The sequence below is a fragment of the Callorhinus ursinus genome, unplaced genomic scaffold, assembly GCF_003265705.2.
Source record: "Callorhinus ursinus isolate GAN/ISIS: 27379988/994484 unplaced genomic scaffold, GSC_fseal_2.0 scaffold2, whole genome shotgun sequence".
In the NCBI taxonomy this organism is placed as follows: Eukaryota; Metazoa; Chordata; class Mammalia; order Carnivora; family Otariidae; genus Callorhinus; species Callorhinus ursinus.
In genome coordinates, this window is record NW_027397064.1 from 86,481,535 (window position 1) to 86,507,327 (window position 25,793).

The 25,793-nt window shown below is 34.2% G+C and overlaps 1 protein-coding gene and 1 pseudogene across 1 annotated transcript in view; one reads left to right on the forward strand and one right to left on the reverse strand.

Annotated features, from left to right (window-relative positions):
• The window catches only part of LRP1B (LDL receptor related protein 1B), a 1,894,461-nt gene that overhangs the window by 1,471,178 nt on the left and 397,490 nt on the right, over positions 1 to 25,793 (forward strand). The window lies entirely within an intron of this gene.
• Positions 18,902 to 19,367, reverse strand: LOC112810589 (peptidyl-prolyl cis-trans isomerase A pseudogene; annotated as a pseudogene).

Here is a 25,793-nt window from a genome sequence, read left to right on the forward strand (position 1 = left end):
AATAAAAAATAAAATACTATGAGCTTAAATTTAAAACACTAAATGTCACATGATTTTAAATACATATTAATTTATGAATGTATATGTTACTTTTTAAACTTTTTATTATGGAAACTTTCAAATAAACACAAAAGTGAAAAGTCTAATTAATCCAATGGGCCCAATGACCCATTTCAGCTAGCATCAACATGTGGCCAATTTTGCTTCATCTATTCAGAATTCCCTTCCCCCAACACACACACACACACACACACACACACACACACACAATACCATGTGTATTACTTTAAAACAAAATCCAGATAACATATTATCTTATAATTAAATACTTCAACACATATCAATAAGAGATACTTTTGTTTTTAACATAATACACAATATACCTAAAATTAAAATACTCCCTTAATATCTGTCATTTCATACCAAGCTTACTACTTACCTCATATATGTATTTTTGTAATTTTGTACCATGAGCCAGACATTACATATATTTATAGCTATTATATATTAAATATATAAATATATATTTAACTATAATTATGTATAATTAATTTTATATGTGTAATTTATTTTCCTCCTTATTTTCAATATTGTCCTATAATTTACTCATATTTTTGGGGTGGGAGAATGATTTGATGTATTATCTAAAATATTATATGAAATAATAATATGTTGTAGTATTTTTATGACAATTATGATTACCTTATTTCCTTCTCCTCATAGATTAATGCTTTTATTTTCATGACTATCATTTCCATTAAACAATGAAACCAAGATTATTATATGGCCTTCATAAAAAACACAACATTCAGCATGGAGTGGTCCTCAGTAAATATTTGTTGAGTTAACTAATAAACAAAATTAAATAAGTAGCAGGAAATTTTCCTAAGATTTAGTCTGTCCCTATGATATAAAATAACGAGGAAATCAGTGAATTTCTGTGCCTCTCTCACTGTTTTCTTTTTTTAAATTTTTTATTGTTATGTTAATCACCATATATTACATCATTAGTTTTTGATGTAGTGTTCCATGATTCATTGTTTGTGCATAACACCCAGTGCTCCATGCAGAACGTGCCCTCTTTAATACCCATCACCAGGCTAACCCATCCCCCTACCCCCCTCCCCTCTAGAACCCTCAGTTTGTTTTTCAGAGTCCATCGTCTCTCCTGGTTCGTCTCCCCCTCTGACTTACTCCCCACTGTGTTTTCAATAGGGCAATTATAAGGATTTTTCTATCTATGGAAAATCATGTTTTCCACCATCAGGGTGGAAAAAACTTTCCTCCTACCCTTTTAGGTTCTGTGGCTGGTCTAACAATAAAAATGACATGAGGCAGATTAACAGGAGAAAAAATACTTTAATTATGTATGTAGGAGAATGCTACAAGGGCATTGAGACTCAAGGGCAATTATGGGCTATCCTGTGCTAACGAATGGGATAGGGGCCTTGGGCTTCAAAGATGAAATTTAAAAGATGGAAAAAAAAGAGCAGGTGTTTGGTAATTAGATGTTTACCCAGCTACATAGATAGGTCTTTCAGTAAAAGTCATCTCTAGTAATAGCTCTCTTTCTGGGCCTTCATATCTAAATTCTTCTAAGTAGTTAAGGGAGGCGTACATTTTATTTTCTTGAGTTTGCTGGGTCTGATTGCCTTCAGCTCAAAATAATCCACATTATTAAAGTGACATATTTTGGGGAAGCTTATTCTAAATCTTTTCACTACGAAGCTGTCCACTCCCCTATTACATGGAATAGCACATATCAATATATATGGGATAATTTATTATTGTGAAGTTAAAATAAAAATTAAGTAAAATATTCTATATGCTTATATTTTTCAAGATACATAATATTTCTTACTAAAAGGGTGGTACCTGTGTTTTCTATGAAAATACTGTATGTATATATCATGTTAGCATGGATACCTATCAGCCTTACTACATTTCACAGAATAAAATAACTTGTCATGTATCAAACTCTATAAAATATTTTAACTTAAAATATGAGAGGAGAGAAAGAAAATATGCCCAGTTTTATTTTTTTCATTTTTATTTTTTAAAGATTTAATTTATTTATTTGAGAGAGACTGAGAGACAGAGAGCATGAGAGGAAAGAGGGTCAGAGGGAGAAACCGACACCCCGCTGAGCAGGGAGCCCAATGCGGGACTCAATCCCATGACTCTAGTATCAGGACCCGAACGGAAGGCAGTCGCTTAACCAACTGAGCCACCCAGGGGCCCAAAGTATACCCAGTTTTAATTTAAACTAACCATTTTGTGATATATTAATTAAACTGATACTATTGTTTCTGAATATACTTTGTCAATTTTTGTTTCTAATTGATCCTAGTTTAGCTGTCAGAAGGGCATTTAGTTTGCTATTTTTTTCAAAGGTACATGCTTTTTGATTTTTCTGCTAACATTTTTTTTAGTCTGATTTTTTTCCAACTTTACTAAGATGTATTTGACATATAACATTGTGTAAGTTTAAGGTATACAAATGCTTATTTGATACACTTATATTATAATACAATTACCACCATAAGCTCATCTCAGACCTCCATTCTATCACATAATAACCATTTTTTTCTATTATGAGAACGTTTAAGATCTACTCTCTTAACAACTTTCAAGTATTTAATACAGTATTATTGACTATAATCACTTATTAATTTATAAGTGGAAGTTCATAGTTTTGACCAACATCTCCCCATTTCCTCTATGCCCCAGTGTTGTTTTTTAACTTTATACATATGAAAACGAAATGAAACAAAAACTCTCTGAAATTCTTCTCTTTACTTCTTATAAAATTTTCTTACTATAATTATTTAAAATTACTGAAAATCCCTTGGGGCGCCTGGGTGGCTCAGTTGGTTAAGTGACTGCCTTCGGCTCAGGTCATGATCCTGGAGTCCCGGGATCGAGTCCCGCATTGGGCTCCCTGCTGAGCAGAGAGTCTGCTTCTCCCTCTGACGCTCTTCCCTCTCGTGCTCTCTATCTCTCATTCTCTCTCTCGCAAATAAATAAATAAAATCTTTAAAAAAAAACAAAATAAAATAAAATTACTGAAAATCCCTAAGTGAAACCAATAAGCTTTTCTTTTTATGAATCAGACGAATAATCCAAGGAGATTGCACACATACATACACACACATATGTATGCACACAATTAATATAATCAGAAAAATCAAAAGTCTAGAAAATTACAAAACTGGCTAAAAGCAGTAGCTTCTAACAGCAAGAATTGGAAAGAGGAAAGGGGAAAGAGTAGCAGAGAGAATTTTCTTGTTTAAGAACATATTTGAATAATGTGATGATAGAAATAATTTTTAAAAGAAAAATTTGCAGTGCCCTTGCCAAAAAAGTACTTTCATCTTCCTTTAGTATTTTCCTAGCATAATCTGTCTTATTAACAAGAATATCCATTGTAATTTTTCTACTCACTCTGCAAATTTTAAAGGCAGCATCCTGAAATAGTACCAAAATAATGTGCAATCACAATTTTGTTAGAATTAGTACATCTCTTTAAAATAAAATAAAAAATGTGAAATTTCTATATCACATTTATATTTTGTCACAAAATCTGCCAAGGTGTTTTCACATTACAGAATCTGTTGGCAGATTTCCATTTTTAACAGTAGGTCTGGGCTTTTTGTGACAGAGACAAGAACAATTCTAAAATCACTGAGGAGTGGGAGAAACAAAAAGCATGCATAATTCTCTATTTGTGGTCTGACATAGATGACTCACCTTCCCAGAATTATTATATGACATTTATTGAGTTCCCATATACCAAATGAAATATAAAACCAGTTAAACTTGTCCCTTTGAGAATTAAACTAGTAAAAAAGGAAATTTATATCTTGCCCATTCTCTTAGTTAAGATATATCGAACGCTTTTTATATGTCAGGTACTTACCTGGTCTCTTATAGAATATAAATAGAAAATATCTAGTCCCTGCCCTCTAGGAGCTTCTTCCCCTCCCCTTATGAATGACTGGTCTAGAAAGGAATCACACTCATAAACAAATTCATGGAAAATGAAACAATATAGTCATTCCCGAAGGAAAGAATGATTTATTTGGTGTATTGGAGTAGAAATGTGATCATGAATTGCCACTCACAAGAAAAAACTGTAAGCAGTCATAAAGTCTTGAAAGACATTTCTTCACTATCAAAGGTCAGAACAGACAGAAAAGCAGGAGTCAGAATTTGGAGGTTTCTCTCTCTCTGTGTCTTTCTTTCTAAAGTAAGGAAGCTACTTGGATAATAGAGGTTTAGAGTCTTGCTATTTTAATTATGATATTTTAGTATTAATGTATTTATTAAAAACAAAAGAATATTTACTTTTTCAAGGTACAAATTGAAATATTTACTGATGAAATGATTCTGATATCTTGGATTTGATTCCAAATAATCCAGTGGTGCATTGAGGGTAGGGAAATGGGAAATTTTATAAATGAAGCAAAATTGGCCATATGTTGATACTAGTTCAAACGGAATATATGAGTCCTTAGAGGTTCATCAGACAACTCTCCTTACTTTTTGTTTACCTAAAAATTTCTACAGGAAAAATTAAAATGTGACATATTCATACACTGATATGTATTTGAAGAATGTACAGTCTTTGTTATTTTTTGATATTGCTGTCTCTAGCTCTGAGTCTGAATTCCCTAAGTTTGAGGGCTTTATCTTTTTGCATTCATCACAGTGAATTTAAAAAGAAAAAAAGACTTCATAAATACAAAATTGAACCAAACTGATGAAATATTTGAATGACTAGTAAATTAAGAAAAGGGCAATAAGCATTTTTTTTTCTACTTAGGTTAAGTTTAGAGTTGTAAACTATGTCAAACACTAAATGGTAGGGACCCCTGGGTGGCTCAGTTGGTTAAGCGTCTGCCTTCGTCTCAGGTCCTGATCCTAGGGTCTTAGGATCAAGCCCTGAGCTCCCTGCTCAGTGGAGAGTCTTCTTCTTCCTCCCCACCCCCCGCCCCACTGCTCGTTGCTCTCTCTCTTGTCACTCTGCTCTCTCTCTCTCTCAAGTAAATAAAAATAACAATCTAAAAAAAAGACTAAATGGTAGAAACCATTCTCCAATCTTTCAAAAGAATTTTTTTTTTTTTTTTTTTTTTTTTTTACAGACAGTGTATAGAAAGTAAATACAATGCCAGGAATGGAAAGATCCCATCAAAATGCTCAGTAGTTATATAAGGATCAAATGAGTGAGCTGACCAGGTTTGAAGTGCAGGCAAATTAGTGAATTAGTTTAATTGTACAAAAGACATAGATTTGCTATGAACATTTAAAAAATTTGGCTGGAGTTATAGAAGTGTTTTGAGATTTTGTATCCCTGACAATGATAAGAAAAATTATTGAAATGTTTAGAAATTTATTGAAATTATTGAATTAAGATAATTCAAAATTCATTTACTAGAAATATAGAAAATATAATAGGTGGTTACCATCAAGGTTAATGAATATAGAATTTGGAAACCACTGTATTTTTAAAGCATGAGAATAACCTAAACCTTATTTCACTGATGAATTAAGAAATTCTTAATTATTTCCTTAAATATAAGGTCAGTCGTTTACTGAACATCTACTGCATTTTGAGCATAATTCAAGAGGGGCTGAAAATATAGAGAGATATGAGATACCTTATGTATATAATCCAATTGAATTTAAGAACCCATAAAAGTTTCTCTTGTGTCATCCTGGGACAACTCTGCCCATTTAGGAAACCCTGGGTAGAATTAATTTAATGCTATCATTTGACAGTAATGATTATACTTATTGATGTGTGGGAAAATGCAATGCCCACGCAGTAGTATTTCAAATGACAATCTCGTAACAAGTTGTGTGAACAACAGAAAGCAGATGTTTCTTTATGATAGTAAGAGACCCTTTGCAATACATTTCAGATGTCAAACTCAGTTTTGCTTAGCGCTCGTTCTTGTCTCTTATGAGTAAGCATAATTTCTCTTAAACATATGGCCCAAAATGGAGTAAGTCTGGGAAATCCCATTTATAACTTCAGTTTATGTTATTGGGAGAAAAAAAATCTTCTGAATTAGTAATAAAAACCATCTGTTCTCCCTTAGAAGAAAATGCCTCGCACTGATGAAGTGAGACTAATATTCAGCATTTTAAAAAAGTATACAGAAAAATATAATGGCACAGTTTCTTTTTTAACAAGATGTCAAATCAATCTTCAAAGTTTAAGTTTTAAGAGTCTTTAAAATATCTGCTAAAGAGCAAAGCCTATATTCTTTTACATGCTTATTAATTCTCATAAAATATGTTAAATATTAAGATACTTATTTTCAGAAATTATTTATTTGTGGGGTGCCTGGATGGCTCAGTGGGTTAAGCATCTGCCTGTGGCTTAGGCCTTGATCCTGAGATCTTGGGATCAAGCACCCCTCTCCATCTACGTGGGGTTCCCTGCTCAGTGGGGAGTCTGCTTCTCCCTCTCTCTCTGCTGCTCCCCCTGCTTGTGCTCTCATCCACTCTCACTCTCAAATAAATAAATAAAATATTTTTTAAAAGAAATTATTTATCTTCTTTACTTTCATAATTTATTCATAATAATAAGCTATTTAAATCACAATTGCTGAGTTTCTTCAGTTTTTTTTCCTCAACCTTTTTAATCAGCTTATAATAGTAATATGGATTCAAAAGGATAGTAATACAAGTTCATTGAAGAAAAGTTTTATGTGGAGTTTTAGAAGGGTGTGATGATAAATGCTGTATTTTATCTTTCATATTTAACTGGAAAACTTCAGATTTTTTTCTTTTCTTTTTTTTTAAGATTTTATTTATTTATCTGACAGAGAGAGACATAGTGAGAGCAGGAACACAAGCAGGGGGAGTGGGAGAGGGACAAGCAGCCTTCCCACAGAGCAAGGAGCCCGATGTGGGACTTGATCCCAGGAACCTGGGATCGATCATGACCTGAGCCGAAGGCAGACGCTTAACGACGGAGCCACCCAGGCGCCCTCAGATTTTTTTTTCTACTTGTTCATACACAACTAACATGTACTACCAGCTCTGTATTTCCAAGTTTCTACTAACATGAGACATGCACATAAGTAGCCATTTATGCTTATGCATAAAATGCCAACTCTATATAAAAACTCGTTTTTGTTTTGTTAAATATTGACTCTGACATCTATTGTGAAAATCGCTACCCAGTTCATGCTTGTATGTACAGTTACCTCAAAAATACACAAATATTGAATGCTGATATTGTAGCACACATTCTCAGATATTAATGAAATGCTTAATTTTGATAGTATAATGGCAAGATTGTCATTTATTATCTATTATATGTAGGTGTAATAGGAAATCATTAAAATTCAAAATTATAACAGAGGGTTCCATTAATAAAAATAGCAAAGTATCCATGATTTATAATGGGAGTTAATGCCACCCAAAGTATTACCCTATAAGCAAAATTTTAGAATCAATTATTTTGAATGGCACTTAATATGCATGATGTATACATCTATACATACATACATACACATATGTGTAAGATGTTCAATCAAATTGGATAGGTATTTTGTATCATAATACTTTTCCCACTATTTCATAGTGGGAAATGACACACAAGTCATTAAATATACTGATTTTTATGGCTACATAAATATATAAATTTATATGTCATGATTTCTGTGGTACTTTATCAAATGAGTATATCATAATTTTTCTAAATATCCTATAATAATTGGGCATTTCAGATATTTCCAATTTTCACAAGTATAAATAAAAGTCTTTCCTTAGAGTGGATAACTAATGGAGCAACCACTAGATTTCAGGGACATACTAACAAAGTAAGTAGGGCAACAGTTTTTCCAACTTTATTCAATAACCTCAAAGCTTTAGACTTTGTTTATATCATTTATGAATTTAAATCGAGAGCTTTGTTATTCATTTTTAAAATCTTGATTTTGGGGTGCCTGGGTGGCTCAGTTAGTTAAGTGTCTGCCCTTGGCTCAGGTCATGATCTAGGGTCCTGGGATTGAGTCCCATGTCAGATTCCCTGCTCAGTGGGATATCTGTCTGCTTCTCCCTCTCCCTCTGCCCCTCCCTCGCCGCCCCCCCGCTTGTGTTCTTTCTTGCGCACGCTCTCCCTCTTGCAAATAAATAAAATCTTTTTAAAAAATCTTGATTTCAAGAATAGTTTTTGAAACTTGTATCAAGCTTTGTAACACCATCTTCAATAATTTTTTGAACATGTTTAACTAGTTTCAATAATATCATAAAATAGGTTATATCTGTTTTCTTTCATTGTGTAGTAACTCAGATGGATTTATTTTTTAGATGGACTATCATGAGTCTTAAACTATTTTATTTTTTTATTATTTATTTATTTATTTTTAAAGATTTTATTTATTTGTTTGAGAGAGAGAGAATGAGAGAGAGAGAGCACGAGAGGGAGGAGGGTGAGAGGGAGAGGCAGACTCCCTGCCGAGCAGGGAGCCCGATGTGGGACTCGATCCCAGGACTCCAGGATCATGACCTGAGCTGAAGGCAGTTGCTTAACCAACTGAGCCACCCAGGCGCCCCCAACAAACTATTTTAAAAACCGTACTTGAACAGTTTATTTCTATTCCTACGTTTGTGATAATATTGTTGTTTCTTTTGTACGTGAAAGGAAAACTGTCTGATTCTAAATTTTTTGTTTTCTAATATTTTTCTCCCCGAACTCTGTTTATAACACTCCATTTTCTTCTAATTTTTTTTGCAATAGAGGTGTGTGAACTCAGTGTGAATTTTGTTCCTTTGTTTGACGTGTGTTTTTTTTTTCCAACACCACCAAGCTGTTCTCCTATTTTCAGAAGACATTGAGTATACAATGAATTTAATATAATTCTGACCCTATCTACCTGAAGATAGCATCAGATCCCACAGATTAAGGGTTTAGTCTCACAAGACTGCCCCCACTTCAGACACCAGTTGTAGTCCCATTTGTGCTTCTGACAGACTGGCTGTAAACCAGAGGTTCCCATGACCCTTTCCTCTGGTTTGATTAATTTGTTTGAGTGGCTCAGAAAACTAAGAAATGTTTACTTACATTCACCAGTTTATTATAATGGATATTATAAAGGGTGCAGATGAACAACCAGATGAAGAAGTACATAGGGTGAGGTCTAGAAGTGCCCCAAAGGCAGTAGCTTCTGTTCTCATGAAACTGGAGTATACCATGCTCCCAGCATGGGTGTGCATTTACCAACCCACAAACCCATCAAATACTTTTGTTCAGGAGTTTGTACAGAGCTTAATCGGCAGGTCCCCCAGATCCTTTTCCTCTTCACAGATTTAGTGGGTGGGGCTGAAAGTTCCAAGTTTCTAATCACTAGTTTGGTAACCTGCCCCATCCTAAGACTATCCAGAGGTCCCACCTTGTCACCTCATTACCATGAACTCAGGTGTGCTCAAAAGGAGCTTCTTATGAATATTTAAAGACTACCACTTAGGAAAATCTCAGAATTTTAGGAGCTTTGTGCCAGGAACTATGGGCAAAAACCAAATATATTCCTTATTGTAAACCACTTTGTATATAATTTTATATTCCTGTCTTGAAGTTCATGTGAATATGGTCATGAATGTGAAAATTGTCCAGAATAAGTCTAAATGGGTCTTAATCATTAATTTTTCCCTATGTTTTTTCTTCATGTGCAATGTTTTCATTTGTTATGTAGTCAAAAATTTTATTTTTGATTACTGCTTTTGTTCCAGGTTTTTTAGTCATTTTATAGTTCAGTAGCATCTAAGTCTCCTCCATACCTTTTGAATGTTTACTTACATTTGTCTCTACAGATTTATCTGGGACAGTGTCTCAAATCCTTCTCATCAGTAATTCAATGCTTGAAAATGGCAATTGTGTTCTTTACTGTGCCACTTGTACATTTTAATTTTGTCTTTGCCTTACTGGATTTCCTATAATCTTTCCTTATCTCAAATATTTCCTTTTTATCTCAGTCCCTTGCTTTTTATTAGCATTTTTTTTCTTTTGACTTTCTGCTACTCCTTCATAATATCTTTTTAAATTGATTTTGCATTCTATAAACTTTAGATATCAGGTCATTTTCTAATGTTTTCTTCTGTTACTACCCATATTCAGAAGCATATTATTTCCTAAGTCTTTGGATGAAATTCATTTTCCCTTTTTCTGAAGATACTATACATTAGAATTATGTTTTCTATTTTTCAATTGTTTTTCTATATATTCTTTTTTTTTTTAAGTAGACGCCACTCCCACCATGGAGCCCAACACAGGGCTTGAACTCACGACTGAGATCAAAACCTGAACTGAGATTGAGAGTCAAACGCTTATCTGACTGAGCCACCCTCATGACCCTATGTCTTTTTTTTTTTTTTTTTAATAAGCTCTACACCAAGTGTGGGGCTTGAACTCATGAACCTGAGATCAAGAGTCTCATGCTCTACTGTCTGAACCAGTCAGGCACCCCTTTCCATTTTTTTCTACCTTAGAAGGCAAACTTGTTGTTAGATAATAATCATCATGTACATTTTACCTTTGATTCTACTCGTGACTTTCTTAAACCTTCAGCTCAAAAGCAGAGTGATACACATGTCCCTTAACCTGATTCTCCGTGTCTATGAGTCTTTCATCTACGTGTTCTAGACCATGTGGTATTTTCTTCTAATCAAAATAGTTGCTTCTATGACATCTTAGCTTTGTGGAATATATGAAAAACTACAATCCCCTTCTTTCATCTCTTCCCTCTACCACATTAGCCATTTGGGGAACTGCATCTCCAAAGGTAAAATGACTTCTTCCAGTTTTTATTTCCTAAATGAACTGCCAGGTTGTTCAGTTGCTTCCTGGAATGGTTGAAGAAAAATAAATATTACAGACCATAATTAGGGAAATGGGGTTAAAGTATTCTTTAAGAAGTAACACTCAGGGCGCCTGGGTGGCTCAGTTGGTTAAGCTACTGCCTTCGGCTCAGGTCATGATCCTGGAGTCCCTGCATCGAGTACCGGATCGGGCTCCCTGCTGGGCAGGGAGTCTGCTTCTCCCTCTGACCCTCCCCCCCCTCATGTGCTTTCTCTCTCTCTCTCATTCTCTCTCTCTCAAATAAATAAATAAAATCTTTAAAAAAAATAAAAGAACAGAAGTAACACTCATACAGTAATATATGATTACTTGGTTTACTCTTCATTTGGATTTACTATTTCTGAGGTAGGGTATAGACAATAAGGTGGTGAAAACAATACATATTAACTTCTATTTTAATATATTTACTTTATTTTCCCTGGCTAAATATCCTTGTTATTAGTTGTGTTTCTTAATCCAGGCCCATTGGCCTCGTAATTATAGGCTATCTCTCCTTAATGTTGGGGCAATTTTTCCAACATTACCAGAATTTAGTGGTGATGTGAATTTTCACCTTGTATTTCTTCTGAATTCTTTCCAGGTCATTTTAGTGAGGGATGCTGCATCAGGGACTTACCTCAGGAACCATTTAAATCAAGTTCCCCAGCCTTTTATGTCCTTCAGTCAAATGGTACAATCCCTTTCCCTGGTTCACTAGTCCTGTTTAGACCTAAGGAGTATATTCTTTTAATGAAATGCTCTAATTTTATTGCCTCTAAATTGTAATGCTAACAGGCCAGTCTTTAAAATGATTTACCTAAACTCTTTCTCTCTTAGTGCCAGATGAATTGCCTTCATGTCTTCTTCTGAAGTTTCTGATAAATCTCTGCCGTTTATATTAGAAAATGCAAAGTGGTATCCAGAAATTAAAAACAAAAAAGACTTTGTTTGCCAATAGAGTAGCATGTTGAGAATTAATATTTGCCGCCAGGAAAATGGTTTCTCCTATAAAGTTTATTTTTTTTAGTATAATATATATCTCTTCATGAGAACAGAACAAGAATTTAAAAGTACATATTTCTCAAAAGAGAGAAATAGAAATAGAAAGTAGTTTTATTTATAAATGCAAAACAAAATGGGCTTCACTTATATAAACTTCATGAAAGTCTGTAGAATAAATTGAATGATGTGTCCTGAGGTTTCTTTATTTTTCTACTACTAAGATGTAGTATAATGACATTAACACAAATATACTCCCACTTTTGTTACCAAGGTCTTAACCAGCCAGATGATAATCCGTTTACTTAAGGGAATTAATAAAAATGCAATGCTGATGCCAGCTAAGCACATGTGGCTTTTGTTATTTTCTTTTTTGGTGAGCCCTAATTCTTATGATTCAGCAGACCCAGAGGATCAGGAGAAGAGGATTCAATGTGATTCTGACACTAGCATAGCAAGCATTCAAACTACTTGGTTTAAGCCAAGTATTATGGCATTAATATGTAACATAACAACAACAGAAATCAAGGAAGCAACCTCTCTTGCAGTGCCCTCTTGTCTTTAAAAAAAAAATTTCAATTTAATTAACATAGAGTGTATTATTAGTCTCAGAGTTAATTTAGTGATTCATCAGTTTCATGTAACACCCAGTGCTCATTCCATCATGTGCCCTCCTTAAAGTCCATCACCCAGTTACCCCATCCCCCACCCACCTCCCCTCCAGCAACCCTCAGTTTGTTTCGTAGAGTTAAGAATCTCTTATGGTTTGTTTCCCTCTCTGTTTTAATCTTATTTTTCCTTCCCTTCCCCTATGTTCACCTGTTTTGTTTTTTAAATTCCACATATTAGTGAAATCATATGATGTTTGTCTTTCTCTGGCTGACTTATTTCGCTTAGCATAATACACTCTAGTTCCTTCCATGTCACTGCAAATAAGATTTCATTCTTTTTGATGGCTGACTAATATTCCACATAATGGAATATTATATATTCCATATATATATATATGTGTGTGTATATATATATATATATATATATCACATCTTCTTTATCCATTCATCTGTCGATGGACATGTGGGCTTTTTCCATAGTTTGGTGCTTGTGGACATTGCTGCTAAAAACATTGGGGTGCATGTTCTCCTTCAAATCACTATGTTTGTATACTTTGTATAAATACCCAGGAGTGCAGTTGCTGGGTCATCGGGTAGCTCTATATTTTTAATTAATTAATTAATTTATTTATTTATTAGTCAGAGAGAGAGAGAGAGAGCACAAGCATAGGGAAAGGCAGGCAGAGGAAGAAGCAGGTTCCCCGCTAAGCAGGGAGCCCAATGCAGGACCTGATCCCAGGACCCTGGGATCATGACCTGAGCTGAAGGCAGACGCTTGACTGACTGCGCCACTCAGGTGTCCCAGGGTAGCTCTATTTTTAACTTTTTGAGGAACCTCTATGCTGTTTCCCAGAGTGGCTGCACCAGCTTACATTCCCATCAACAGTGTAGGAGGGTTTTCCTTTCTCCTCATCCCCACCAGCATCTGTTGTTTCTTGACTTGTTAATTTTAGCCATTCTGACTGGTGTGAGGTGGTATCTCATTGTGGTTTTGATTTGTATTTCCCTGATGCCGGGTGACATTGAGCATTTTTTATGTTTCTGTTGGCCATTTGTATATCTTCCTTGGAGAAAGTCTGTTCATGTCTTCTGCCCATTTCTTGACTGGCTTTTTTGTTTTTTGGGTGTTGAACTCGATAAATTATTATTTATTTTTAAAGTTTACATATGAGATTACTGGTCTATTTATTTATTTGTTAAGATTTTATTTATTTAATTTTGGGAGAGAGAACGCATGTGCACACCGGAGTGGGGGGAGATTCAGAGGGAGAAGCTGAGTCCCCACTGAGCAGGGAGACTGATGCGGGACTGGATCCCAGGATCCTAGGATCATGACCTGAGCCTATGGCAGATGCTTAACTGACTGAGCAGTTTAAAACATTGGCCAGAGTTCAGAAAGTGTGTTGAAAGATCAATGTTCTAGAGATATAATCTGATCAGTTTTACCTCTAATATATATCTTGGGTCAGGCACTTTCTCCCCATCCCCATCACCTGTATCCTTGGCTAGCTAATCATCAAAACTGTTATTCTGGTTGCAACTATAGACAGTCTCCAACTTCTGTCTCTAACTCTGACTCTAAATTGTGTTCTTGATATGCTTTAAGAATGAGGTTATATCACTTCTCTGCTTAAAGGCACTAGGTTGCAATTAAATAAAAATTCATACTCCTTGCTCCATCTTTTAAGACCTTGCAAAATCTGTTTCCTGGCATTTCAGATCATTCCTGTGTGATTCTTGAGACTTAAAGCTAACTAGACTCTCAGTTCTTCAAGCGGTTTTACCTCAGATTTCTCATGTATGATTTCCTCTGCCTGGAAGGTTCTTTTCCAGTATGTTACCCCTAAATCCTACCCCACCCTCTGTGCTTACCTGTGTCAATATTTTTCTTATCCTTCATTTCTCAGTTTAAACATTACTTCCAGAGAATGATCTGATCACCCCAACTTCTCACATTCTTCACCCTATTCCACAACTCAGCACTGTATTTTCTTGATACTTGGCACAATGTATAAATTTTTTTAAAAACTGATTTTCTTATTTGGGTCTAACTTGTTCCCTAGACTGTGTGGTTGATGAGAGCAGGGGCCACCACTGATTTGGCCCTGCATACATATAGACCAAATGCCTAAACTCTCTTGTTGCCCAGGACTGTTCTATTTTGTGCCTGCTGACCTGACATGCTTGTTACCAACACCTTCTTACTTGTTATCAACATCTATTACACTCTCACAAGAGACTTTGTTTGGATGGTAAATTACATGCCAGCTCATCATGTATACTAGACACTCAATAAATATTTGTTGAATAAATGAATAAATGGGAGGTTCTAACACATATGTTTAAAAAAAGTATAGAGAAAGAGGAGAATTTGAAGTGCAATACTATAGCTCACTGACAATATAAAATATGAACAGTAAAAGCAGCTATTTTAAGACTCCTGGAAAGTGTGAATGTTTGTATATGTGTTTTGTGAGTGTAGCAATATTAACTCTTTAAGAATTCAATAAACCTGTAGATGGAATGGTCCATGAAGGTCTCTAAAATTACAGACTCTCAAAATATAGTTTTAGTTCTATTTAGTTTGCCACTGGTAAGTAAATGTTATATCTTAAAACATTCTTTTTTTTATTGTTAAAAGATTTGTTTGTGTCTAGCTAGCTTTTCTTCTCTTGAAACTAAAGTCTATTACTAATGTTCTACTAGTTGGTAAATGGTAATTGGAAATGGAGAAGGAACTAAATCCCTCCCATCTTCTATTTTATTTTATTTTGATTTATTTTATTTTATTTTATTGAAATCTGTAATCAAAGTAATATTTATCTTAATAGGCCCATTTTTTCATTTTCAAATCATTAGAAAATAGGAGAAAAAAATAATACTAGAAAATTAATAAATGTCATTACAGCTTTTTCTTCAGAATTATTTCTTTAAATACAGATTTTTAAGAGTCTAAAAATTCACTCCGAGTATTTAGATATTTAATATGTATGAGAGAATAGCTGGAATTTCTCTTAGATAATTTGCTTTTAAATACATATCTTTTGCTCTATTTTGACGTTGAGAAGTGGTATTACTTCATATTATTTTGAAATATTATTCAGTATTCCCTCAGAAAAATATGTCCACTGGTCATATAAATTTATATGAAGATAGCCTTAAAAATATATTTCTCTAAAATATTTAACATATGAAGACATTTGGATTTTAGATACTTTTTTAAAGAAAGCATTTGCAGGCCGAATTTTAAAAATAACTTTGCAAGCTGTTAATGAATATAACATGTTTTGACTTAAAATTTCAGAATTTTCACTCCATTTAAATGCAAGGAAAAACTAGAAAATTATTTCACTTAATTATAACACATTTTCCCATTAGTATTCAAAATATCAGATTTCATTTATCCAAAGCAGATAACTGGAATAACTCCATTTGTATAGAAAATATCAAAACACCAAGAAAATAATGTTTCAATGTATATGTATTTATGGTGTATATATAGAAACATACATATATACATAAACATATGTACATATGTATAGGTATGGCTGTATACTTCAAAAACAAACACACACACATACCTATGCACATGTCTTTCACACGCATCTATACATAAATGCACGTCTTTCACATACGTCGATATGTGCACATATTTATATACATTCATATGTGTGCTCATGCACACTTGCATTTATGTGTATATATATATCCAGGAATGGTGCTGAAACGTTTAATTTTGTTTCAAACAATAAACAACATAGAGAATTAAGCAACGTAAATTATAAAATATAGTTACTTTGTGCTTCAGCATTAAAAGTAATGAAGTTTATGTTTTATTAATATTAAAAAATATTAACACTAAATGTGAATAGTATTTATTGATGAGTGGGACCAGGAATAGAGGAGGCAGTTGGATATAAGAAAGTACATGGGCTTTGGCATGAGAGAGATCTGACTTTGAATCTAGATTTTGCCATTTATGTAATCTTAAAAGTTATTTACCTCCCTGACCTTCAGTTTCTCCATCTACTAAATTAAAAGTATTATTACATGATGTACCAACAGGAGCACTTTGTTAATGCAAAATGTAATCTCTATACTCAGTGCTCAAAACCTGTGGGGTTCAAATTCACTCATCATATTCTTAAAGGATATTCGCAGACCCAAGTACTTTCAAAGTAGGATTATTGGGATAGTCTCAAAAGCTTGTCCTATGAGAACTAGCGAGATTTATCCTGGGAAAAAGAAACAAGTAATGCATGAAAACTAACTTCAAAATCTAAAGAGCTGGCATACAGGAATACTTATTTTCTCTCTTGGTCTATTTGGGTAGATGGAATTATGAAAATTGAGTTTTGAACATCATATAAAGTAAGTAGGTATTATTATATTGCAGACCCTGATGACAGACTGAATCTATTCAAACTCTGAAAATGATATAAATAGCATGAAATATGTATTACAGAAACTATAATGTGAGTAGAAAAAAATAAGAGCAACATTTCTCTAGTTTCAGGAATTAAGGCAAATGATTGAGTAATATCATTAAAAAAGTAGGAAAGTTTTGAATCAAGAATAGTAGCAAGCTCATTATGTAACCAATGCAACACTGCATTTTATCTCTAGTATGCCATTTAATATTTACAACAACAATGTGAGATGGGCAATAATATATCATTGCCATAATGCAGATGAAAAAAACTGAGGATTAATACCCAACTTTTACATCAACATGGATGGGACTGGAGGAGATTATGCTAAGTGAAATAAATCAAGCAGAGAAAGTCAATTATCATATGGTTTCACTTCTTTGTGGAACATAGGAATAGCATGGAGGACATTAGGAGAAGGAAGGGAAAATGAAGGGGGGGAAATCGGAGGGAGAGATGAACCATGAGAGACTATGGACTCAGAAACAAACTGAGGGTTTTAGAGGGGAGGGGGGTGGGGATGGGTTAGCCTGGTGATGGGTATTAAGGAGGGCATGTACTGCATGGAGCACTGGGTGTTATACGAAAACAATTAATCATGGATCACCACATCAAAAACTAATGATGCATTGTATGGTGACTAACATAACATAATAAAATAAAATTAAAAACAAAAGAAAAAAACTGAGGATTGAAAAAAATGAGGATTAGAACAGTTAAATAATTGCTTAAGGTCACACATTTGGTAGAGCAAAGATTTAGAATCAGAATTATTTTACATCAGAGTTTGAGCTTTTAACCATTATATTCTACAGCTTCTATAGAGTATCAGTTTTTGTGTTTTTTTTTTCCTCCACATTTCACATTGACATTTAACTTCTTAAATATTTTGGCTACATATTTATGTGTACCAACAATTCAATAAAAAATCTGACAAATGTAAAAATTTAAAAAAAATTCCTTGATTAATTTTCTATCAAGTGCTCATAAATGTTCACAATTATTTTTTGCTGTTATTTTAACTTTAATTAATTAATTTTATTGGGATCTATTAGTTTGCATGTAAATTATGTAGTGGAAATTTCATTCTTTAGTTTTTTCAGATTCCAATTGTATAGATTATAGATTGTGACATAAGCATTTTCAAGTGTAGCCATTAATTTTAACAAGATCAATTTTCCCAAGTCACAAATTGCTGATCTTAATTTTATCATGAAGTCTTAATTTTTCTGTCATATTCAAATTTTACCATATAAGTTTAAGTCAGTATCTGTTTTATTTTGTTCTGATTGTGTTGCTGGCATCTAATTTTTTTGAGGATCAATATTTATATTTTATAGCCTTGTTAAAAAGATGCAATTATTCAGTATATTTTGAATCTATTATAAGATTCACTATTATGATTTTAGCCTTCATCACTAGCTAATTGAATTAATCTCATGAACCTGACCTCAGAGATGTACCAGCGCCACCCAGGTAGAGAAGAGAAGTGACCATGCTTCCATTCTTTCCTGGAGATTTCTGTTAGGGGGCTCTTGATAGCATCAGCTTGGAGTAAAGATCAAGTTCAGTGCTGTGGGATTTCTAGAAACAAACAACTGTGATGTCTGGATTTGGGTTGGATTTTTGTGCTGAGGGTGGGATCATGAAATGTTAAACAGGTTTTAAGCATTCACCAAAAATGTGTTTCCTGGGTGGAATCTGAGATGAGAAAAATGAATTGGTATTTCAATTAAAATTTTGCATTTCTAAGAGACAGATATCATTTCCAATTTTTCAGGTTAGTAACTAAGTTCTTTTTTTGTTATTGTTGTTTAGTATTTCATAACCATTAACAACTCTGCAATCCAGTTGGACTTGGAAAATAATAAGAAAAATATGGAACCCATAGAACTGCAGCAAGAGCACAAAGATTATAGGGTATTTTGAGCAGATGGGGGTAAAGGGGTGCTCTCCTGAGCTATAGAAAGAATGGCCTAGTAGTTAAGATAAAACACAAGTCAAATTTATTAGGTTTGTCCACAGTCAGCAATGGTGATCTTCTTGCTGGTCTTGCCATTCCTGGACCCAAAACTCTCCATTGCTTCCATACTATTCATGTTGTCTTTCACTTTGCCAAAGACCACATGCTTGCCATCCTACCATTCAATCTTGTCAGTGCAGAGGAAAAACTGGGAACTGTCTGTGATGGGTCCAGCATTTGCCATGGACAAGATGCCAGGATCCATGTGCTTCAGGATGAAATTCTCATCAAACTTCTCCCCAGAAATCGACTTGCCACTAGTGCCATTATGGCATGTGAAGTCACCAGCCTGACACAGAAATCCTGGAATAATCCTGTGAAAGCAGGAACCTTTAAAACCAAATCCTTTCTCCCCAGTGCTCAGAGCATGAAAGTTCTCTGCTGTCTTTGGAACTTTGTCCCAAGGGCTCACTGTCCATGACTATGTCGAACAACATGGTGGTGTTGACCATGGCTGGGAGTCTCAGGTGGCTCCTGGGTGGTAACATCTGTAAAGCCTGTAAGTAAGTTCTGAATCAAGTCATACATCTCAAGATTACAACTGGAACTTGAAAGTGAGTTGTCTCCATGTTTAAGCTTATGCACAATGATTAAACCCAAGTATGGATATATAGGGAGCCAGTGTATATGAGGGTATGATTTTCTCCAGAAGTAATATTCAGTCCAGCTGTTTCCAATAACCTGGTACTTTGATTAAACATAGGCAAATGAAATAGAAAGTATAGACAAAGATTTCTTGGTTGCTAACAAAGGCATTCTGGAAATAATTCACGTTGGTTTCTATTCGGTTAGAAATGAAATGATTGGCTTAAAGGGAAAATATTAAGTGGATCAATGGAGAGGTCATAATGATACCAAAGAACGTTTTTGTTAGAAATAAATGTACAGAGGGGCACCTGGGTGGCTCAGTCGCTAAGCATCTGCCTTCAGCTCGGGTCATGATCCCAGAGTCCTGGGATCAAGTCCCGCATCGGGTTCCCTGCTCCGCGGGAAGTCTGCTTCTCCCTCTCCCACTCCCCCTGCTTGTGTTCCCTCTCTCGCTGTCTCTCTCTCTCTGTCAAATAAATAAATAAAATCTTAAAAAAAAAAGAAAGAAAAGAATAGCCAGCATATTAAAAAAAAAAAAAAGAAAGAAAGAAATGTACAGAAAAAGTGGAAATCCAGGAGGTAATTATGAGGAAGGTTTTATGTTTAACACCTTAGACAGGAAGCACTTCATAAATATTTCAGTGTTTTTTGTTTTAAACCAAAGAATTTTGTACTCAAATGAGAAAGCAAAGAAAAGACAAAGAATACTTATCCTGAGGTGGCTGCTTTACAATCTCCGTAAAGACTCAAACACCTATTCATTGTGACAAAGAGCATGGGTCATATGTTAGATCAGAGCAGTTTGTGCAGTGTAGCCCTGTGTTTGATCAAAATGAAATGACTAATGCTATTATGTGTCATTTTGAAAATAAAAAGTTAGCACAAAGGCATGATAATGGCTTTTATTTTAATAATTTTATAGTAATAATTTATCTGTCCAATATAGGAAGTGATGAGTAAAAATGGCAGAACTCTTATACCTTCATATATTATCAGTATCCTCTTATGGGAATGAAGGTTATTGGCCACTTAAATAACCGAGAGTGTACATTAGTGCCCTGGCACTCAGTTTTGTGACCAGTTATATCACTTTAAGCTTGGATGCTTTTGAAATAAATAATAGCAGAAGATCAAACAGCTGGGAAATCAGCATGCAGAGAGAAAAGGAGCAAAGCTGCAAAATAAATTTATAAAAGTTACTGGAGGATCTGAGAGAAAGTTGCTGAGAAGTCCAAGATCCAATGTACTTTAGTAAATATAAGCTATATGAAAAAATGTCTACAAAGTGTTCAACACTATTTTGGACATATACCTACTACTCCCACCCCTTACATTTCTCCCTGATTTTTCTCTGACATATTAGATTAAACTATTGAGTAGATATGATTCATAACCTCTGAGTTTACTAGGTTAGGAAAATGGGACACACAATGTATTATATCCTAGCATGTGGTGTATTTATGAAAATTGTGCATTGAATTGGTGATCATGTACATTCAGGTTTAACAAGTAGGTATCAAAATTGTGATTTTAATGAATTTCTCCATGAGAAGATGGAATACTGGGATTTTACACAAAATAAAAGCACATTGTTTTCTTTTTACATTTTAACCAAGCAGGAGGGTTTCTAAGGCCTCACTAGGTTACCTTTGTTCACATTAGCCTGCCATTGTATTTTTTAAATTCACATTTTAACGGCAGTCATAAATAATGCAGTAACTGCCAACAATCAGATTACTTTCTTATTCTGTCATTTAAGCATTATATATTAAAATAATAAAAACAACTTTTATACAACATGTTTATTCTGTTCTTCAAAGCAGAATTTCTTCCACATCTCTCCTAGTGCCTTATGAAAAAGAGGTGGTCAATATATGTTTTTTGATTAATGGAGGATATGAACGATGAAGCAGAGCCAAAGAGTAGTTTTTGTGATTTGGCCACCTTAGTGGCACCAGGTATTAAGAAAAAAATTTTTGGAGAAGAAAATTTTGTGATATTATCTAATTATAATGCCAATATATAGGAAAGTTAGGACATACTGTATATATTTTTTTTCCTCTACTCGGGAAAAAAGGCATAGTTTTATTTATTTTATATTCAGAATTGTAAAATCCAACTGTTTTACAGGCTTAATTTAAGTCTAAAAATTATATTTATCCTTTTTGCTTAATTAAGGTAGATAACACTATATATATATATACATATTTAGTCAACATAAAACACAGTTGTTAACAGCCACCTTAAAACATTTTTACAAGATGGAATATAAAATAAAAATGTTTTATATATATATATATATATATATATATATATATATATACCAACTTGTGTATAAGAATTGTGAGTTAAATGTCACAAAAAGGAAATATGCCCTGAATATTCAAGAAATACTTTTAGTCCCTTCTTCATGTGAGATATACTGGTGGTGGACTTTCTTGCTCTCTCGTCTTACCAGATACTGAAGATTCAGGTTTTTTTTCCATGTTACCACAATCCTCACGATCATCCAGGACCCCATCTTTCTTAACCTAGAAGTGTCTTGGGACATTGAAGTTAGATGCCCATGTGGGCAGTTCAGATGGGACTCACCAAGATCTCAGGGTACACATTCCACTTCTCTGGAGGATGCGTGGACACCAGTCAGTAGTAGGATTAGCTGAACAGTTGAAGTAGCTATTCAGTACAGGCAACAATGGATGGCAAGAGGTCTGTAGGTGTTAGCCCTGCATTCAAATTGCTCTTTGATACTGACCAGAAGTGACAAAGGAAATGAGTTGAGGAGATTCTCAGTGCTGACTTTCTGGTCCATCCAGATGGACAGACCTTATCTCCGGTTCCAGAAACCTCTATGAAAGTCTAGATCACACATCTCTTTTGCTAGAATCAACAACATTTATTAGGTCGTCTAGGGAGTTTAGCTAATCTACTTTTAATTACCTTCCGAATCTATTCTTCTGACATAAAGTTAATTTGCTACGTTGTCCTTGATTCTTGATTTTTTTTAAATAAATGTAGTTTATCTAATTTTTTAGGTTTGACTTTTAGAAATATTATTATTATTATTATTATTATTATTATTATTATTTTATTCTTTACCTTATTCAAAAATATTTTATTGGTTAGGGCTGCCAAAACAAAGGACTGCAAATCGGGAGGCTTAAACAACAGAAATTTGTTGTCTCACAGTTCTGGAGGCTGGAAGTCTAAGAGCAAGGTGTTGATAGCAAGGTGGGCTCCTTCCAAGGGCTGTGAGGGAAGGCGGTGGCTGCTCCAGGCCTCTCTCCTCAGCTGTAGATGGCCATCTTCTTGTGTCTTCCCATGGTCTTCCCTCTATGCCTGTTTGATTTTTAATGTAAACTTCAACATCTATTTTTAAAAATAAAAACTAAGCATTAGTTCTTTTCTTATTGTATTTACTTAAGAAAAAACTGTATTTTTTTCAAGTTTTTATTGAAATTCTAGTTAACATACAATATAATATTAGTTTCAGGTGTAAAATATAGTGATTCATCACTTACAACACCCAGTGCTCATCACAAGTGCCCTCCATAATACCCATCACCTAGTTAACTTATTCCCACCCACCTCCCTTCCAGCACCCCTCAGTTTTTTCTCTGGTTAAAAGTCTGTCTCCTGGTTTGCCTCTCTGTTTGTTTGTTTGTTCGTTCCCATATGTTCATCTGTTTTGTTTCTTAAATTCCACATATGAGTGAGATCATGGTATTTGTCTTTCTCTGACTGACTTATTTTGCTTAGCATAATACACTCTAGCTATATCCACATTGCCAAATCTATGTATGCCTTTGACAAAAAGAAAGATCACTTACAAGGAAGTAAAGACATATTAATATTTTACCCATAACTTCACATAGGCACCATGTTTGTGCTGGAGATTCAATGCAGAGCAGGACACTGAAGGTCCCTGCCCTTATAATCTAGTAAAACTGAGGACATGGACAAGGACTTTAAGAATAATTTTTTGTGATCCCTAAAATATTTTGAGAGAGTGAGAGAATAAAATCATCATAATGTCACCAGGTCCAGCTGTTGCATTTACCATAGAAGTTACTAGAATTTAATGATTATTTTGGAAAATCTTAGAAAAGTTTTATTCTGATGAGCTCATCCTTTGACAATCAGATATTGAAAGGGTTTTATTCGCTTTTAAAGGGAATCATACAGACACCTAAGAATAAAACATTTTATTCTAAAAAATGTCTTTAGACTTCTGCCACAAGAAGAACTTTTTTTCATTGCCATTGCTCATTAAGGAATAAAGCTTTTGATGAACTTGTGAAATCTTGGGAAGGCTAATTTCCCTCTGTACTATCAGTCATTGTTCGAAGATTTAAATTTCATAAAAAGAACAGTCATCTGCAAAAGTCTTTGCTACTTAGATTACAGAGTTTTAATATCCATTTGAGCACTGCAATTTGTGCATAGCATAGATTACAAATTATAATTTTGTCTTTTCTGTGGGATTTTACACAAAGCCTCTTGAGTGGTTCAAGTTTCACATTAAAAAGGCCTTGATAAGTGAGGATGCATGACTATATATTTATATATTGCATTAACAAAAGGAGTAGCATCAAACACAAGTTCTATCCATAACACGTGGCTGATTAGTCATGGTCAAAAGAAATTAAAGATAATGTTTTAGGAAATGTGCAGAACAGTTTTTTTTTCATTAATTCATTATTTTATTTATTCATACAACAAATACTTAGTAAATGCCTATAATGTGTCACTCTCTCTTACGGGACCTGGGAGCAAAGCAGTGCATAACTTCCTGCTTTTTTGGAGCTCACTTTATAGTGCAGGAGACAGATAATAAAATGAATTAAATATATTCATCAAATAGTTACAAAATCTTTGAAGCAAAAGAAACGGGACAAAGGAACGGTCTATATAGAAGTAAATGGTGCTATTTTAAAGAGAGTGATCAGTGGAGTGTTCTTGAAGGATGTAACATTTGAGCAGAAAGCTCTAGGGTATGAGGAGAGCTGAGGAATGGGTGTTCCAGAGAGAGGGACAGCAAGTATAAAGGCCTTGAGATAGAAGAAAGCTTGATAAATCAAGAAAAAGCAAGAAAGCAGGCATAGCTGGAGAGAGCACAGGGGAAATAAGAGTTGATTAGGTCAGAATTGTGACTGGAGGCCACACCATCCTGGATCTTGCCACCATAGAAAGGGCTTTGGATTTATTCTAAGTAAAATTGGAAGCTTCTGTAGGGTTTGGGGTAGTATGAAATAATCTGACCTTGTTTTAAGAAGATTACTCTGTTTCCTAGAATGAAAGAAAGTGGAACTGACATACCACTTTTAGAATTACTATAGCTCAGTGTGTCACCCTGTATAAATTTAAGAATGCAGTAAGCACTGTGCTTACTGAAATAAGAAAGCATCTTATTTCAAATCTGCCATCAAAATGAAGCTCATGATCTGTCACTGCTGTTTAACTGAACCAGCATAGTTTATTTATGCACAGTGAGCCCAGGATATGTACTACAGCAGAAGGGCTGGAGAAAGATGCTTTAGGATCCTGCAGTGTCTCAAGAATGTTCCACCATGGCCAAGATAAAAAATGATTTTTATTTTTTAATAAGTAATTATTGAAGTGGCAATTTGTAATATTTTCTTCTAAGACTTCTTTAGACAACAATAAGGAATGGTCAAGAGAAATCTTAAGATTTTTTTTTTCCTTATTGGGGAAAATATTTAGATTCTGAGTGCCTGTTCAAAGGATATAGTACAATTTTACACAAAATATAAAGTATAAAATATAAAGTGTAAAAATATAAATTCGTGGGGGTTAAATTCCACTTTACCATTGAGTTACCTAACCTGTCTATGGCTCCTCATCTTTAAATTGGGGATAAGAGTTCCACCTACTTACATAGTGGTTGTGACCATAAAGTGAGTTAGAACATGTTCCTCCAGGAGTGTTAGCCCATGCTTATAACCACTAGCCTTATCACAGTGCTTTACAGAGAATTAATATGACTTATTTTATAGTCAGAGTTTTGTTTTATTTATATTAGAACTTGATACACAATAAAAAAACAAAGTGACAGAAAAAAAAACTGTCTTTAAGACATTCAGGGAGGTTTTAGAGGGGAGGGGACTAGGGGAATGGGTTAGCCTGGTGCTGGGTATTAAAGAGGGCACATACTGAATGGAGCACTGGGTGTTATATGCAAACAATGAATCATGGAACACTACATCAAAAACTTATGATGTAATGTATGGTGATTAACATAACATAATAAAAAAATAAATTGAAAAAAA